Source organism: Nothobranchius furzeri, chromosome 4, assembly GCF_043380555.1.
Source record: "Nothobranchius furzeri strain GRZ-AD chromosome 4, NfurGRZ-RIMD1, whole genome shotgun sequence".
NCBI lineage: Eukaryota > Metazoa > Chordata > Actinopteri > Cyprinodontiformes > Nothobranchiidae > Nothobranchius > Nothobranchius furzeri.
The window spans coordinates 34806386-34826643 of NC_091744.1; positions in this window are offsets into that span (position 1 = coordinate 34806386).

The window sequence follows — 20258 nt, forward strand, 5'->3', positions numbered from 1 at the left end:
AAACAAGGTCCAATCAGGCTGAAACGTTACAAGAAGGTAGAATCTATTGAGTTGTAAGTGATTTGAACATTTCATGATGATCTCACATTCCCATAGGGGGTCAAACCATGTCCCAAAGGTCACCGGGCCTGGTGTCACTTTAAAGAAGTAGTCCAGTTACACCTTTGTGGGCTTATAACTTGGCTTCTGAATGTCCTAGAGAGGTCAGGTTTGTTTTAGTGTACTCCAATCAACAGCCCCTACAACCACAAAAAGGAATGGAGTCATTAGCACTTATGGTTTGTAAATGGCACCCAGAATTATGTTGCACGAAGCACAATTTCACATCATTCTGGGTCCATTTGTGTGAAAACAAGGTCCAATCAGGCTGAAATGTTACAGGAAGGTAGAATCTATTGAGTTGTAAGTGATCTGAACGTTTCATGATGATAGCACTTTCCTAAGGGGGTCAAACCATGTCCCAAAGGTCACCGGATCTGGTGTCAATTTAAAGAAGTAGTCCAGTTACACATTTGTGGGCTTATAACTTGGCTTCTGAATGTCCAGAGCGATCACGTTTGCTTTAGTGTACTCCAATCAACAGCCCCTACAACCACAAAAAGGAATGGAGACATTAGCACTTATGGTTTTTAAATGGCACCCAGAATTATGTTGCACGAAGCACAATTTCACATCATTCTGGGTTAATTTGTGTGAAAACAAGGTCCAATCAGGCTGAAACAATACAGGAAGGTAGAATCTATTGAGTTGTAAGTGATCTGAACATTTCATGATGATCGCACTTTCCTAAGGGGGTCAAACCATGTCCCAAAGGTCACCGGATCTGGTGTCACTTTAAAGAAGTAGTCCAGTTACACATTTGTGGGCTTATAACTTGGCTTCTGAATGTCCTAGAGAGGTCAGGGTTGTTTTAGTGTACTCCAATCAACAGCCCCTACAACCACAAAAAAGAATGGAGTCATTAGCCCTTATGGTTTTTAAATGGCACCCAGAATTATGTTGCACGAAGCACAATTTCACATCATTCTGGGTTCATTTGTGTGAAAACAAGGTCCAATCAGGCTGAAACTTTACAGGAAGGTAGAATCTACTGAGTTGTAAGTGATCTGAACGTTTCATGATGATAGCACTTTCCTAAGGGGGTCAAACCATGTCCCAAAGATCACCGGATCTGGTGTCAATTTAAAGAAGTAGTCCAGTTACACATTTGTAGGCTTATAACTTGGCTTCTGAATGTCCTAGAGAGATCAGGTTTGTTTTAGTGTACTCCAATCAACAGCCCCTACAACCACACAAAGGAATGGAGTCATTAGCACTTATGGTTTGTAAATGGCATCCAGAATTATGTTGCACGAAGCACAATTTCACATCATTCTGGGTCCATTTGTGTGAAAACAAGGTCCAATCATGCTGAAACGCTACAAGAAGGTAGAATCTATTGAGTTGTAAGTGATCTGAACGTTTCAAGATGATCGCACATTCCTATAGCGGGTAAAACCATGTCCCAAAGGTCACCGGGCCTGGTGTCACTTTAAAGAAGTAGTCCAGTTACACTTTGTGGGCTTATAACTTGGCTTCTGAATGTCCTAGAGAGGTCAGGTTTGTTTTAGTGTACTCCAATCAACAGCCCCTACAACCTCTAACAGGAATGGAGTCATTAGCACTTATGGTTTGTTAATGGCACCCAGAATTATGTTGCACGAAGCACAATTTCACATCATTCTGGGTCCATTTGTGTGAAAAAAAGGTCCAATCAGGCTGAAACGTTACTGGAAGGTAGAATCTATTGAGTTGTAAGTGATCTGAACGTTTCATGATAGCACTTTCCTAAGGGGGTCAAACCATGTCCCAAAGGTCACCGGATCTGGTGTCAATTTAAAGAAGTAGTCCAGTTACACATTTGTGGGCTTATAACTTGGCTTCTGAATGTCCTAGAGAGATCAGGTTTGTTTTAATGTACTCCAAACAACAGCCCCTACAACCACAAAAAGGAATGGAGTCATTAGCATTTATGGTTTGTAAATGGCACCCAGAATTATGTTGCACGAAGCACAATTTCACATCATTCTGGGTTTATTTGTGTGAAAACAAGGTCCAATCAGGCTGAAACGTTACAGGAAGGTAGAGTCTATTTAGTTGTAAGTGATCTGAATGTTTCATGATGATAGCGCTTTCCTAAGGGGATCAAACCATGTCCCAAAGGTCACCGGATCTGGTGTCAATTTAAAGAAGTAGTCCAGTTACACATTTGTGGGCTTATAACTTGGCTTCTGAATGTCCTAGAGAGATCAGGTTTGTTTTAGTGTACTCCAATCAACAGCCCCTACAACCACAAAAGGAATGGAGTCATTAGCACTTATGGTTTTTAAATGGCACCCAGAATTATGTTGCACGAAGCACAATTTCACATCATTCTGGGTCCATTTGTGTGAAAACAAGGTCCAATCAGGCTGAAACGTTACAAGAAGGTAGAATCTATTGAGTTGTAAGTGATCTGAACGTTTCATGATGATCTCACATTCCCATAGGGGGTCAAACCATGTCCCAAAGGTCACCGGGCCTGGTGTCACTTTAAAGAAGTAGTCCAGTTACACCTTTGTGGGCTTATAACTTGGCTTCTGAATGTCCTAGAGAGGTCAGGTTTGTTTTAGTGTACTCCAATCAACAGCCCCTACAACCACAAAAAGGAATGGAGTCATTAGCACTTATGGTTTGTAAATGGCACCCAGAATTATGTTGCACGAAGCACAATTTCACATCATTCTGGGTCCATTTGTGTGAAAACAAGGTCCAATCAGGCTGAAACGTTACAGGAAGGTAGAATCTATTGAGTTGTAAGTGATCTGAACGTTTCATGATGATAGCACTTTCCTAAGGGGGTCAAACCATGTCCCAAAGGTCACCGGATCTGGTGTCAATTTAAAGAAGTAGTCCAGTTACACATTTGTGGGCTTATAACTTGGCTTCTGAATGTCCTAGAGCGATCAGGTTTGCTTTAGTGTACTCCAATCAACAGCCCCTACAACCACAAAAAGGAATGGAGACATTAGCACTTATGGTTTTTAAATGGCACCCAGAATTATGTTGCACGAAGCACAATTTCACATCATTCTGGGTTAATTTGTGTGAAAACAAGGTCCAATCAGGCTGAAACAATACAGGAAGGTAGAATCTATTGAGTTGTAAGTGATCTGAACGTTTCATGATGATCGCACTTTCCTAAGGTGGTCAAACCATGTCCCAAAGGTCACCGGATCTGGTGTCAATTTAAAGAAGTAGTCCAGTTACACCTTTGTGGGCTTATAACTTGGCTTCTGAATGTCCTAGAGAGATCAGGTTTGTTTTAGTGTACTCCAATCAACAGCCCCTACAACCACAAAAGGAATGGAGTCATTAGCACTTATGGTTTGTAATTGGCACCCAGAATTATGTTGCACGAAGCACAATTTCACATCATTCTGGGTCCATTTGTGTGAAAACAAGGTCCAATCAGGCTGAAACGTTACAAGAAGGTAGAATCTATTGAGTTGTAAGTGATTTGAACGTTTCATGATGATCTCACATTCCCATAGGGGGTCAAACCATGTCCCAAAGGTCACCGGGCCTGGTGTCACTTTAAAGAAGTAGTCCAGTTACACCTTTGTGGGCTTATAACTTGGCTTCTGAATGTCCTAGAGAGGTCAGGTTTGTTTTAGTGTACTCCAATCAACAGCCCCTACAACCACAAAAAGGAATGGAGTCATTAGCACTTATGGTTTGTAAATGGCACCCAGAATTATGTTGCACGAAGCACAATTTCACATCATTCTGGGTCCATTTGTGTGAAAACAAGGTCCAATCAGGCTGAAATGTTACAGTAAGGTAGAATCTATTGAGTTGTAAGTGATCTGAACGTTTCATGATGATAGCACTTTCCTAAGGGGGTCAAACCATGTCCCAAAGGTCACCGGATCTGGTGTCAATTTAAAGAAGTAGTCCAGTTACACATTTGTGGGCTTATAACTTGGCTTCTGAATGTCCAGAGCGATCACGTTTGCTTTAGTGTACTCCAATCAACAGCCCCTACAACCACAAAAAGGAATGGAGACATTAGCACTTATGGTTTTTAAATGGCACCCAGAATTATGTTGCACGAAGCACAATTTCACATCATTCTGGGTTAATTTGTGTGAAAACAAGGTCCAATCAGGCTGAAACAATACAGGAAGGTAGAATCTATTGAGTTGTAAGTGATCTGAACATTTCATGATGATCGCACTTTCCTAAGGGGGTCAAACCATGTCCCAAAGGTCACCGGATCTGGTGTCACTTTAAAGAAGTAGTCCAGTTACACATTTGTGGGCTTATAACTTGGCTTCTGAATGTCCTAGAGAGGTCAGGTTTGTTTTAGTGTACTCCAATCAACAGCCCCTACAACCTCTAACAGGAATGGAGTCATTAGCACTTATGGTTTGTTAATGGCACCCAGAATTATGTTGCACGAAGCACAATTTCACATCATTCTGGGTCCATTTGTGTGAAAAAAAGGTCCAATCAGGCTGAAACGTTACTGGAAGGTAGAATCTATTGAGTTGTAAGTGATCTGAACGTTTCATGATGATAGAACTTTCCTAAGGGGGTCACACCATGTCCCAAAGGTCACCGGATCTGGTGTCAATTTAAAGAAGTAGTCCAGTTACACATTTGTGGGCTTATAACTTGGCTTCTGAATGTCCTAGAGAGATCAGGTTTGTTTTAATGTACTCCAATCAACAGCCCCTACAACCCCAAAAAGGAATGGAGTCATTAGCACTTATGGTTTGTAAGTGGCACCCAGAATTATGTTGCACGAAGCACAATTTCACATAATTCTGGGTCAATTTGTGTGAAAACAAGGTCCAATCCGGCTGAAACGCTACAAGAAGTTAGAATCTATTGAGTTGTAAGTGATCTGAACGTTTCAAGATGATCGCACATTCCTATAGGGGGTCAAACCATGTCCCAAAGGTCACCGGGCCAAGTGTCACTTTAAAGAAGTAGTCCAGTTACACCTTTGTGGGCTTATAACTTGGCTTCTGAATGTCCTAGAGAGGTTAGGTTTGTTTTAGTGTACTCATATCAACAGCCCCTACAACCACAAAAAGGAATGGAGTCATTAGCACTTATGGTTTGTAAATGGCACCCAGAATTATTTTGCACGAAGCACAATTTTACATCATTCTGGGTTCATTTGTGTGAAAACAAGGTCCAATCAGGCTGAAACGTTACTGGAAGCTAGAATTTATTGAGTTGTAAGTGATCTGAACGTTTCATGATGATAGCGCTTTCCTAAGGGGGTCAAACCATGTCCCAAAGGTCACCGGATCTGGGGTCAATTTAAAGAAGTAGTCCAGTTACACATTTGTGGGCTTATAACTTGGCTTCTGAATGTCCTAGAGAGATCAGGTTTGTTTTAGTATACTCCAATCAACAGCCCCTACAACCACAAAAAGGAATGGAGTCATTAGCACTTATGGTTTGTAAATGGCACCCAGAATTATGTTGCACGAAGCACAATTTCACATCATTCTGGGTCCATTTGTGTGAAAACAAGGTCCAATCAGGCTGATACGTTACAAGAAGGTAGAATCTATTGAGTTGTAAGTGATCTGAACGTTTCATGATGATAGCACTTTCCTAAGGGGGTCAAACCATGTCCCAAAGGTCACCGGATCTGGTGTCAATTTAAAGAAGTAGTCCAGTTACACATTTGTGGGCTTATAACTTGGCTTCTGAATGTCCTAGAGAGATCAGGTTTGTTTTAATGTACTCCAATCAACAGCCCCTACAACCACAAAAAGGAATGGAGTCATTGGCATTTATGGTTTGTAAATGGCACCCAGAATTATGTTGCACGAAGCACAATTTCACATCATTCTGGGTTCATTTGTGTGAAAACAAGGTCCAATCAGGCTGAAACGTTACAGGAAGGTAGAATCTATTTAGTTGTAAGTGATCTGAACGTTTCATGATGATAGCGCTTTCCTAAGGGGATCAAACCATGTCCCAAAGGTCACCGGATCTGGTGTCAATTTAAAGAAGTAGTCCAGTTACACATTTGTGGGCTTATAACTTGGCTTCTGAATGTCCTAGAGAGGTCAGGTTTGTTTTAGTGTACTCCAATCAACAGCCCCTACAACCACAAAAGGAATGGAGTCATTCGCCTTATGGTTTGTAAATGGCACCTAGAATTATGTTGCACGAAGCACAATTTCACATCATTCTGGGTCCATTTGTGTGAAAACAAGGTCCAATCAGGCTGAAACGTTACAAGAAGGTAGAATCTATTGAGTTGTAAGTGATCTGAACGTTTCATGATGATCTCACATTCCCATAGGGGGTCAAACCATGTCCCAAAGGTCACCGGGCCTGGTGTCACTTTAAAGAAGTAGTCCAGTTACACCTTTGTGGGCTTATAACTTGGCTTCTGAATGTCCTAGAGAGGTCAGGTTTGTTTTAGTGTACTCCAATCAACAGCCCCTACAACCACAAAAAGGAATGGAGTCATTAGCACTTATGGTTTGTAAATGGCACCCAGAATTATGTTGCACGAAGCACAATTTCACATCATTCTGGGTCCATTTGTGTGAAAACAAGGTCCAATCAGGCTGAAACGTTACAGGAAGGTAGAATCTATTGAGTTGTAAGTGATCTGAACGTTTCATGATGATAGCACTTTCCTAAGGGGGTCAAACCATGTCCCAAAGCTCACCGGATCTGGTGTCAATTTAAAGAAGTAGTCCAGTTACACATTTGTGGGCTTATAACTTGGCTTCTGAATGTCCTAGAGAGATCAGGTTTGTTTTAATGTACTCCAATCAACAGCCCCTACAACCACAAAAAGGAATGGAGTCATTAGCATTTATGGTTTGTAAATGGCACCCAGAATTATGTTGCACGAAGCACAATTTCACATCATTCTGGGTTCATTTGTGTGAAAACAAGGTCCAATCAGGCTGAAACGTTACAGGAAGGTAGAATCTATTTAGTTGTAAGAGATCTGAACGTTTCATGATGATAGCACTTTCCTAAGGGGGTCAAACCATGTCGCAAAGGTCACCGGATCTGGTGTCAATTTAAAGAAGTAGTCCAGTTACACATTTGTGGGCTTATAACTTGGCTTCTGAATGTCCTAGAGATATCAGGTTTGTTTTAATGTACTCCATTCAACAGCCCCTACAACCACAAAAAGGAATGGAGTCATTAGCACTTATGGTATGTAAATGGCACCCAGAATTATGTTGCACGAAGCACAATTTCACATCATTCTGGGTTCATTTGTGTGAAAACAAGGTCCAATCAGGCTGAAACGTTACAGGAAGGTAGAATGTATTGAGTTGTAAGTGATCTGAACGTTTCATGATGATAGCACTTTCCTAAGGGGGTCAAACCATGTCCCAAAGGTCACCGGATCTGGTGTCAATTTAAAGAAGTAGTCCAGTTACATATTTGTGGGCTTATAACTTGGCTTCTGAATGTCCTATAGAGATCAGGTTTGTTTTAATGTACTCCAATCAAGAGCCCCTACAAACACAAAAAGGAATGGAGTCATTAGCACTTATGGTTTGTAAATGGCACCCAGAATTATGTTGCACGATGCACAATTTCACATCATTCTGGGTCCATTTGTGTGAAAACAAGGTCCAATCAGGCTGAAACGCTACAAGAAGGTAGAATCTATTGAGTTGTAAGTGATCTGAACGTTTCAAGATGATCGCACATTCCTATAGGGGGTAAAACCATTTCCCAAAGGTCACCGGGCCTGGTGTCACTTTAAAGAAGTAGTCCAGTTACACCTTTGTGGGCTTATAACTTGGCTTCTGAATGTCCTAGAGAGGTTAGGTTTGTTTTAGTGTACTCCAATCAAAGCCCCTACAACCACAAAAAGGAATGGAGTCATTAGTACTTATGGTTTGTAAATGGTACCCAGAATTATGTTGCACGAAGCACAATTTCACATCATTCTGGGTTCATTTGTGTGAAAACAAGGTCCAATCAGGCTGAAACGTTACAGGAAGGTAGAATCTATTGAGTTGTAAGTGATCTGAACGTTTCATGATGATAGCACTTTCCTAAGGGGGTCAAACCATGTCCCAAAGGTCACCGGGCCTGGTGTCACTTTAAAGAAGTAGTCCAGTTACACCTTTGTGGGCTTATAACTTGGCTTCTGAATGTCCTAGAGAGGTCAGGTTTGTTTTAGTGTACTCCAATCAACAGCCCCTACAACCACAAAAAGGAATGGAGTCATTAGCACTTATGGTTTGTAAATGGCACCCAGAATTATGTTGCACGAAGCACAATTTCACATCATTCTGGGTCCATTTGTGTGAAAACAAGGTCCAATCAGGCTGAAACATTACAGGAAGGTAGAATCTATTGAGTTGTAAGTGATCTGAACGTTTCATGATGATAGCACTTTCCTAAGGGGGTCAAACCATGTCCCAAAGCTCACCGGATCTGGTGTCAATTTAAAGAAGTAGTCCAGTTACACATTTGTGGGCTTATAACTTGGCTTCTGAATGTCCTAGAGAGATCAGGTTTGTTTTAATGTACTCCAATCAACAGCCCCTACAACCACAAAAAGGAATGGAGTCATTAGCATTTATGGTTTGTAAATGGCACCCAGAATTATGTTGCACGAAGCACAATTTCACATCATTCTGGGTTCATTTGTGTGAAAACAAGGTCCAATCAGGCTGAAACGTTACAGGAAGGTAGAATCTATTTAGTTGTAAGTGATCTGAACGTTTCATGATGATAGCACTTTCCTAAGGGGGTCAAACCATGTCGCAAAGGTCACCGGATCTGGTGTCAATTTAAAGAAGTAGTCCAGTTACACATTTGTGGGCTTATAACTTGGCTTCTGAATGTCCTAGACATATCAGGTTTGTTTTAATGTACTCCATTCAACAGCCCCTACAACCACAAAAAGGAATGGAGTCATTAGCACTTATGGTATGTAAATGGCACCCAGAATTATGTTGCACGAAGCACAATTTCACATCATTCTGGGTTCATTTGTGTGAAAACAAGGTCCAATCAGGCTGAAACGTTACAGGAAGGTAGAATGTATTGAGTTGTAAGTGATCTGAACGTTTCATGATGATAGCACTTTCCTAAGGGGGTCAAACCATGTCCCAAAGGTCACCGGATCTGGTGTCAATTTAAAGAAGTAGTCCAGTTACATATTTGTGGGCTTATAACTTGGCTTCTGAATGTCCTATAGAGATCAGGTTTGTTTTAATGTACTCCAATCAAGAGCCCCTACAAACACAAAAAGGAATGGAGTCATTAGCACTTATGGTTTGTAAATGGCACCCAGAATTATGTTGCATGAAGCACAATTTCACATCATTCTGGGTCCATTTGTGTGAAAACAAGGTCCAATCAGGCTGAAACGCTACAAGAAGGTAGAATCTATTGAGTTGTAAGTGATCTGAACGTTTCAAGATGATCGCACATTCCTATAGGGGGTAAAACCATGTTCCAAAGGTCACCGGGCCTGGTGTCACTTTAAAGTAGTAGTCCAGTTAGTTTGTTTTAGTGTACTCCAATCAACAGCCCCTACAACCACAAAAAGGAATGGAGTCATTAGCACTTATGGTTTGTAAGTGGCACCCAGAATTATGTTGCACGAAGCACAATTTCACATCATTCTGGGTCAATTTGTGTGAAAACAAGAACCAATCCGGCTGAAACGCTACAAGAAGGTAGAATCTATTCAGTTGTAAGTGATCTGAACGTTTCAAGATGATCGCACATTCCTATAGGGGGTCAAACCATGTCCCAAAGGTCACCGGGCCATGTGTCACTTTAAAGAAGTAGTCCAGTTACACCTGTGTGTGCTTATAACTTGGCTTCTGAATGTCCTAGAGAGGTTAGGTTTGTTTTAGTGTACTCCAATCAACAGCCCCTACAACCACAAAAAGGAATGGAGTCATTAGCACTTATGGTTTGTAAATGGCACCCAGAATTATTTTGCACGAAGCACAATTTCACATCATTCTGGGTCCATTTGTGTGAAAACAAGGTCCAATCAGGCTGAAACGTTACAGGAAGGTAGAATCTATTGAGTTGTAACTGATCTGAACGTTTCATGATGATAGCACTTTCCTAAGGGGGTCAAACCATGTCCCAAAGGTCACTGGATCTGGTGTCAATTTAAAGAAGTAGTCCAGTTACACATGTGTGGGCTTATAACTGGGCTTCTGAATGTCCTAGAGAGGTTAGGTTTGTTTTAGTGTACTCCAATCAACAGCCCCTACAACCGCAAAAAGGAATGGAGTCATTAGCACTTATGGTTTGTAAATGGCACCCAGAATTATTTTGCACGAAGCACAATTTCACATCATTCTGGGTTCATTTGTGTGAAAACAAGGTCCAATCAGGCTGAAACGTTACTGGAAGCTAGAATCTATTGAGTTGTAAGTGATATGAACGTTTCATGATGATAGCGCTTTCCTAAGGGGGTAAAACCATGTCCCAAAGGTCACCGGATCTGGTGTCAATTTAAAGAAGTAGTCCAGTTACACATTTGTGGGCTTATAACTTGGCTTCTGAATGTACTAGAGAGATCAGGTTTGTTTTAGTAAACTCCAATCAACAGCCCCTACAACCACAAAAAGGAATGGAGTCATTAGCACTTATGGTTTGTAAATGGCACCCAGAATTATGTTGCACGAAGCACGATTTCACATCATTCTGGGTCCATTTGTGTGAAAACAAGGTCCAATCAGGCTGAAACGTTACAAGAAGGTAGAACCTATTGAGTTGTAAGTGATCTGAACGTTTCATGATGATCTCAAATTCCTATAGGGGGTCAAACCATGTCCCAAAGGTCACCGGGCCTGGTGTCACTTTAAAGAAGTAGTCCAGTTACACCTTTGTGGGCTTATAACTTGGCTTCTGAATGTCCTATAGAGGTCAGGTTTGTTTTAGTGTACTCCAATCAACAGCCCCTACAACCACAAAAAGGAATGGAGTCATTAGCACTTATGGTTTGTAAATGGCACCCAGAATTATGTTGCACGAAGCACAATTTCACATCATTCTGGGTCCATTTGTGTGAAAACAAGGTCCAATCAGGCTGAAACGTTACAGGAAGGTAGAATCTATTGAGTTGTAAGTGATCTGAACGTTTCATGATGATAGCACTTTCCTAAGGGGGTCAAACCATGTCCCAAAGGTCACCGGATCTGGTGTCAATTTAAAGAAGTAGTCCAGTTACACATTTGTGGGCTTATAACTTGGCTTCTGAATGTCCTAGAGAGATCAGGTTTGTTTTAGTGTACTCCAATCAACAGCCCCTACAACCACAAAAAGGAATGGAGTCATTAGCACTTATGGTTTGTAAATGGCACCCAGAATTATGTTGCACGAAGCACAATTTCACATCATTCTGGGTCCATTTGTGTGAAAACAAGGTCCAATCAGGCTGAAACATTACAGGAAGGTAGAATCTATTAAGTTGTAAGTGATCTGAACGTTTCATGATGATAGCACTTCCCTAAGGGGGTCAAACCATGTCCCAAAGGTCATCGGATCTGGTGTCTAAAGAAGTAGTCCAGTTACACATTTGTGGGCTTATAACTTGGCTTCTGAATGTCCTAGAGAGATCAGGTTTGTTTTAGTATACTCCAATCAACAGCCCCTACAACCACAAAAAGGAATGGAGTCATTAGCACTTATGGTTTTTAAATGGCACCCAGAATTATGTTGCACGAAGCACAATTTCACATCATTCTGGGTTCATTTGTGTGAAAACAAGGTCCAATCAGGCTGAAACGTTACAGCAAGGTAGAATCTATTGAGTTGTAAGTGATCTGAACGTTTCATGATGATAGCACTTTCCTAAGGGGGTCAAACCATGTCCCAAAGGTCACCGGATCTGGTGTCAATTTAAAGAATTAGTCCAGTTACACATTTGTGGGCTTATAACTTGGCTTCTGAATGTCCTAGAGTGATCAGGTTTGCTTTAGTGTACTCCAATCAACAGCCCCTACAGCCACAAAAAGGAATGGAGACATTAGCACTTATGGTTTTTAAATGGCACCCAGAATTATGTTGCACGAAGCACAATTTCACATCATTCTGGGTCAATTTGTGTGAAAACAAGGTCCAATCCGGCTGAAACGCTACAAGAAGTTAGAATCTATTGAGTTGTAAGTGATCTGAACATTTCAAGATGATCGCACATTCCTATAGGGGGTCAAACCATGTCCCAAAGGTCACCGGGCCAAGTGTCACTTTAAAGAAGTAGTCCAGTTACAACTTTGTGGGCTTATAACTTGGCTTCTGAATGTCCTAGAGAGGTTAGGTTTGTTTTAGTGTACTCATATCAACAGCCCCTACAACCACAAAAAGGAATGGAGTCATTAGCACTTATGGTTTGTAAATGGCACCCAGAATTATTTTGCACGAAGCACAATTTCACATCATTCTGGGTTCATTTGTGTGAAAACAAGGTCCAATCAGGCTGAAACGTTACTGGAAGCTAGAATCTATTGAGTTGTAAGTGATCTGAACGTTTCATGATGATAGCACTTTCCTAAGGGGGTCAAACCATGTCCCAAAGGTCACCGGATCTGGGGTCAATTTAAAGAAGTAGTCCAGTTACACATTTGTGGGCTTATAACTTGGCTTCTGAATGTCCTAGAGAGATCAGGTTTGTTTTAGTATACTCCAATCAACAGCCCCTACAACCACAAAAAGGAATGGAGTCATTAGCACTTATGGTTTATAAATGGCACCCAGAATTATGTTGCACGAAGCACAATTTCACATCATTCTGGGTCCATTTGTGTGAAAACAAGGTCCAATGAGGCTGATACGTTACAAGAAGGTAGAATCTATTGAGTTGTAAGTGATCTGAACGTTTCATGATGATAGCACTTTCCTAAGGGGGTCAAACCATGTCCCAAAGGTCACCGGATCTGGTGTCAATTTAAAGAAGTAGTCCAGTTACACATTTGTGGGCTTATAACTTGGCTTCTGAATGTCCTAGAGAGATCAGGTTTGTTTTAGTGTACTCCAATCAACAGCCCCTACAACCACAAAAGGAATGGAGTCATTCGCCTTATGGTTTGTAAATGGCACCTAGAATTATGTTGCACGAAGCACAATTTCACATCATTCTGGGTCCATTTGTGTGAAAACAAGGTCCAATCAGGCTGAAACGTTACAAGAAGGTAGAATCTATTGAGTTGTAAGTGATCTGAACGTTTCATGAGGATCTCACATTCCCATAGGGGGTCAAACCATGTCCCAAAGGTCACCGGGCCTGGTGTCACTTTAAAGAAGTAGTCCAGTTACACCTTTGTGGGCTTATAACTTGGCTTCTGAATGTCCTAGAGAGGTCAGGTTTGTTTTAGTGTACTCCAATCAACAGCCCCTACAACCACAAAAAGGAATGGAGTCATTAGCACTTATGGTTTGTAAATGGCACCCAGAATTATGTTGCACGAAGCACAATTTCACATCATTCTGGGTCCATTTGTGTGAAAACAAGGTCCAATCAGGCTGAAACGTTACAGGAAGGTAGAATCTATTGAGTTGTAAGTGATCTGAACGTTTCATGATGATAGCACTTTCCTAAGGGGGTCAAACCATGTCCCAAAGCTCACCGGATCTGGTGTCAATTTAAAGAAGTAGTCCAGTTACACATTTGTGGGCTTATAACTTGGCTTCTGAATGTCCTAGAGAGATCAGGTTTGTTTTAATGTACTCCAATCAACAGCCCCTACAACCACAAAAAGGAATGGAGTCATTAGCATTTATGGTTTGTAAATGGCACCCAGAATTATGTTGCACGAAGCACAATTTCACATCATTCTGGGTTCATTTGTGTGAAAACAAGGTCCAATCAGGCTGAAACGTTACTGGAAGCTAGAATCTATTGAGTTGTAAGTGATCTGAACGTTTCATGATGATAGCGCTTTCCTAAGGGGGTCAAACCATGTCCCAAAGGTCACCGGATCTGGGGTCAATTTAAAGAAGTAGTCCAGTTACACATTTGTGGGCTTATAACTTGGCTTCTGAATGTCCTAGAGAGATCAGGTTTGTTTTAGTATACTCCAATCAACAGCCCCTACAACCACAAAAAGGAATGGAGTCATTAGCACTTATGGTTTGTAAATGGCACCCAGAATTATGTTGCACGAAGCACAATTTCACATCATTCTGGGTCCATTTGTGTGAAAACAAGGTCCAATCAGGCTGATACGTTACAAGAAGGTAGAATCTATTGAGTTGTAAGTGATCTGAACGTTTCATGATGATAGCACTTTCCTAAGGGGGTCAAACCATGTCCCAAAGGTCACCGGATCTGGTGTCAATTTAAAGAAGTAGTCCAGTTACACATTTGTGGGCTTATAACTTGGCTTCTGAATGTCCTAGAGAGGTTAGGTTTGTTTTAGTGTACTCATATCAACAGCCCCTACAACCACAAAAAGGAATGGAGTCATTAGCATTTATGGTTTGTAAATGGCACCCAGAATTATGTTGCACGAAGCACAATTTCACATCATTCTGGGTTTATTTGTGTGAAAACAAGGTCCAATCAGGCTGAAACGTTACAGGAAGGTAGAATCTATTTAGTTGTAAGTGATCTGAACGTTTCATGATGATAGCGCTTTCCTAAGGGGATCAAACCATGTCCCAAAGGTCACCGGATCTGGTGTCAATTTAAAGAAGTAGTCCAGTTACACATTTGTGGGCTTATAACTTGGCTTCTGAATGTCCTAGAGAGATCAGGTTTGTTTTAGTGTACTCCAATCAACAGCCCCTACAACCACAAAAGGAATGGAGTCATTAGCACTTATGGTTTGTAAATGGCACCCAGAATTATTTTGCACGAAGCACAATTTCACATCATTCTGGGTTCATTTGTGTGAAAACAAGGTCCAATCAGGCTGAAACGTTACTGGAAGCTAGAATCTATTGAGTTGTAAGTGATCTGAACGTTTCATGATGATAGCGCTTTCCTAAGGGGGTCAAACCATGTCCCAAAGGTCACCGGATCTGGGGTCAATTTAAAGAAGTAGTCCAGTTACACATTTGTGGGCTTATAACTTGGCTTCTGAATGTCCTAGAGAGATCAGGTTTGTTTTAGTATACTCCAATCAACAGCCCCTACAACCACAAAAAGGAATGGAGTCATTAGCACTTATGGTTTGTAAATGGCACCCAGAATTATGTTGCACGAAGCACAATTTCACATCATTCTGGGTCCATTTGTGTGAAAACAAGGTCCAATCAGGCTGATACGTTACAAGAAGGTAGAATCTATTGAGTTGTAAGTGATCTGAACGTTTCATGATGATAGCACTTTCCTAAGGGGGTCAAACCATGTCCCAAAGGTCACCGGATCTGGTGTCAATTTAAAGAAGTAGTCCAGTTACACATTTGTGGGCTTATAACTTGGCTTCTGAATGTCCTAGAGAGATCAGGTTTGTTTTAGTGTACTCCAATCAACAGCCCCTACAACCACAAAAGGAATGGAGTCATTAGCACTTATGGTTTGTAAATGGCACCCAGAATTATGTTGCACGAAGCACAATTTCACATCATTCTGGGTCCATTTGTGTGAAAACAAGGTCCAATCAGGCTGATACGTTACAAGAAGGTAGAATCTATTGAGTTGTAAGTGATCTGAACGTTTCATGATGATAGCACTTTCCTAAGGGGGTCAAACCATGTCCCAAAGGTCACCGGATCTGGTGTCAATTTAAAGAAGTAGTCCAGTTACACATTTGTGGGCTTATAACTTGGCTTCTGAATGTCCTAGAGAGATCAGGTTTGTTTTAGTGTACTCCAATCAACAGCCCCTACAACCACAAAAGGAATGGAGTCATTAGCACTTATGGTTTGTAAATGGCACCCAGAATTATGTTGCACGAAGCACAATTTCACATCATTCTGGGTCCATTTGTGTGAAAACAAGGTCCAATCAGGCTGAAACGTTACAAGAAGGTAGAATCTATTGAGTTGTAAGTGATCTGAACGTTTCATGATGATCTCACATTCCCATAGGGGGTCAAACCATGTCCCAAAGGTCACCGGGCCTGGTGTCACTTTAAAGAAGTAGTCCAGTTACACCTTTGTGGGCTTATAACTTGGCTTCTGAATGTCCTAGAGAGGTCAGGTTTGTTTTAGTGTACTCCAATCAACAGCCCCTACAACCACAAAAAGGAATGGAGTCATTAGCACTTATGGTTTGTAAATGGCACCCAGAATTATGTTGCACGAAGCACAATTTCACATCATTCTGGGTTCATTTGTGTGAAAACAAGGTCCAATCAGGCTGAAACGTTACTGGAAGCTAGAATCTATTGAGTTGTAAGTGATCTGAACGTTTCATGATGATAGCGCTTTCCTAAGGGGGTCAAACCATGTCCCAAAGGTCACCGGATCTGGGGTCAATTTAAAGAAGTAGTCCAGTTACACATTTGTGGGCTTATAACTTGGCTTCTGAATGTCCTAGAGAGATCAGGTTTGTTTTAGTATACTCCAATCAACAGCCCCTACAACCACAAAAAGGAATGGAGTCATTAGCACTTATGGTTTGTAAATGGCACCCAGAATTATGTTGCACGAAGCACAATTTCACATCATTCTGGGTCCATTTGTGTGAAAACAAGGTCCAATCAGGCTGATACGTTACAAGAAGGTAGAATCTATTGAGTTGTAAGTGATCTGAACGTTTCATGATGATAGCACTTTCCTAAGGGGGTCAAACCATGTCCCAAAGGTCACCGGATCTGGTGTCAATTTAAAGAAGTAGTCCAGTTACACATTTGTGGGCTTATAACTTGGCTTCTGAATGTCCTAGAGAGGTTAGGTTTGTTTTAGTGTACTCATATCAACAGCCCCTACAACCACAAAAAGGAATGGAGTCATTAGCATTTATGGTTTGTAAATGGCACCCAGAATTATGTTGCACGAAGCACAATTTCACATCATTCTGGGTTTATTTGTGTGAAAACAAGGTCCAATCAGGCTGAAACGTTACAGGAAGGTAGAATCTATTTAGTTGTAAGTGATCTGAACGTTTCATGATGATAGCGCTTTCCTAAGGGGATCAAACCATGTCCCAAAGGTCACCGGATCTGGTGTCAATTTAAAGAAGTAGTCCAGTTACACATTTGTGGGCTTATAACTTGGCTTCTGAATGTCCTAGAGAGATCAGGTTTGTTTTAGTGTACTCCAATCAACAGCCCCTACAACCACAAAAGGAATGGAGTCATTAGCACTTATGGTTTGTAAATGGCACCCAGAATTATTTTGCACGAAGCACAATTTCACATCATTCTGGGTTCATTTGTGTGAAAACAAGGTCCAATCAGGCTGAAACGTTACTGGAAGCTAGAATCTATTGAGTTGTAAGTGATCTGAACGTTTCATGATGATAGCGCTTTCCTAAGGGGGTCAAACCATGTCCCAAAGGTCACCGGATCTGGGGTCAATTTAAAGAAGTAGTCCAGTTACACATTTGTGGGCTTATAACTTGGCTTCTGAATGTCCTAGAGAGATCAGGTTTGTTTTAGTATACTCCAATCAACAGCCCCTACAACCACAAAAAGGAATGGAGTCATTAGCACTTATGGTTTGTAAATGGCACCCAGAATTATGTTGCACGAAGCACAATTTCACATCATTCTGGGTCCATTTGTGTGAAAACAAGGTCCAATCAGGCTGATACGTTACAAGAAGGTAGAATCTATTGAGTTGTAAGTGATCTGAACGTTTCATGATGATAGCACTTTCCTAAGGGGGTCAAACCATGTCCCAAAGGTCACCGGATCTGGTGTCAATTTAAAGAAGTAGTCCAGTTACACATTTGTGGGCTTATAACTTGGCTTCTGAATGTCCTAGAGAGATCAGGTTTGTTTTAGTGTACTCCAATCAACAGCCCCTACAACCACAAAAGGAATGGAGTCATTAGCACTTATGGTTTGTAAATGGCACCCAGAATTATGTTGCACGAAGCACAATTTCACATCATTCTGGGTCCATTTGTGTGAAAACAAGGTCCAATCAGGCTGAAACGTTACAAGAAGGTAGAATCTATTGAGTTGTAAGTGATCTGAACGTTTCATGATGATCTCACATTCCCATAGGGGGTCAAACCATGTCCCAAAGGTCACCGGGCCTGGTGTCACTTTAAAGAAGTAGTCCAGTTACACCTTTGTGGGCTTATAACTTGGCTTCTGAATGTCCTAGAGAGGTCAGGTTTGTTTTAGTGTACTCCAATCAACAGCCCCTACAACCACAAAAAGGAATGGAGTCATTAGCACTTATGGTTTGTAAATGGCACCCAGAATTATGTTGCACGAAGCACAATTTCACATCATTCTGGTTCCATTTGTGTGAAAACAAGGTCCAATCAGGCTGAAACGTTACAGGAAGGTAGAATCTATTGAGTTGTAAGTGATCTGAACGTTTCATGATGATAGCACTTTCCTAAGGGGGTCAAACCATGTCCCAAAGGTCACCGGATCTGGTGTCAATTTAAAGAAGTAGTCCAGTTACACATTTGTGGGCTTATAACTTGGCTTCTGAATGTCCTAGAGCGATCAGATTTGCTTTAGTGTACTCCAATCAACAGCCCCTACAACCACAAAAAGGAATGGAGACATTAGCACTTACGGTTTTTAAATGGCACCCAGAATTATGTTGCACGAAGCACAATTTCACATCATTCTGGGTTCATTTGTGTGAAAACAAGGTCCAATCAGGCTGAAACGTTTCAAGAAGGTAGAATCTATTGAGTTGTAAGTGATTTGAACGTTTCATGATGATCTCACATTCCCATAGGGGGTCAAACCATGTCCCAAAGGTCACCGGGCCTGGTGTCACTTTAAAGAAGTAGTCCAGTTACACCTTTGTGGGCTTATAACTTGGCTTCTGAATGTCCTAGAGAGGTCAGGTTTGTTTTAGTGTACTCCAATCAACAGCCCCTACAACCACAAAAAGGAATGGAGTCATTAGCACTTATGGTTTGTAAATGGCACCCAGAATTATGTTGCACGAAGCACAATTTCACATCATTCTGGGTCCATTTGTGTGAAAACAAGGTCCAATCAGGCTGAAATGTTACAGGAAGGTAGAATCTATTGAGTTGTAAGTGATCTGAACGTTTCATGATGATAGCACTTTCCTAAGGGGGTCAAACCATGTCCCAAAGGTCACCGGATCTGGTGTCAATTTAAAGAAGTAGTCCAGTTACACATTTGTGGGCTTATAACTTGGCTTCTGAATGTCCAGAGCGATCACGTTTGCTTTAGTGTACTCCAATAAACAGCCCCTACAACCACAAAAAGGAATGGAGACATTAGCACTTATGGTTTTTAAATGGCACCCAGAATTATGTTGCACGAAGCACAATTTCACATCATTCTGGGTTCATTTGTGTGAAAACAAGGTCCAATCAGGCTGAAACAATACAGGAAGGTAGAATCTATTGAGTTGTAAGTGATCTGAACATTTCATGATGATCGCACTTTCCTAAGGGGGTCAAACCATGTCCCAAAGGTCACCGGATCTGGTGTCACTTTAAAGAAGTAGTCCAGTTACACCTTTGTGGGCTTATAACTTGGCTTCTGAATGTCCTAGAGAGGTCAGGGTTGTTTTAGTGTACTCCAATCAACAGCCCCTACAACCACAAAAAGGAATGGAGTCATTAGACCTTATGGTTTTTAAATGGCACCCAGAATTATGTTGCACGAAGCACAATTTCACATCATTCTGGGTTCATTTGTGTGAAAACAAGGTCCAATCAGGCTGAAACTTTACAGGAAGGTAGAATCTACTGAGTTGTAAGTGATCTGAACGTTTCATGATGATAGCACTTTCCTAAGGGGGTCAAACCATGTCCCAAAGATCACCGGATCTGGTGTCAATTTAAAGAAGTAGTCCAGTTACACATTTGTAGGCTTATAACTTGGCTTCTGAATGTCCTAGAGAGATCAGGTTTGTTTTAGTGTACTCAAATCAACAGCCCCTACAACCACAAAAAGGAATGGAGTCATTAGCACTTATGGTTTGTAAATGGCATCCAGAATTATGTTGCACGAAGCACAATTTCACATCATTCTGGGTCCATTTGTGTGAAAACAAGGTCCAATCAGGCTGAAACGCTACAAGAAGGTAGAATCTATTGAGTTGTAAGTGATCTGAACGTTTCAAGATGATCGCACATTCCTATAGCGGGTAAAACCATGTCCCAAAGGTCACCGGGCCTG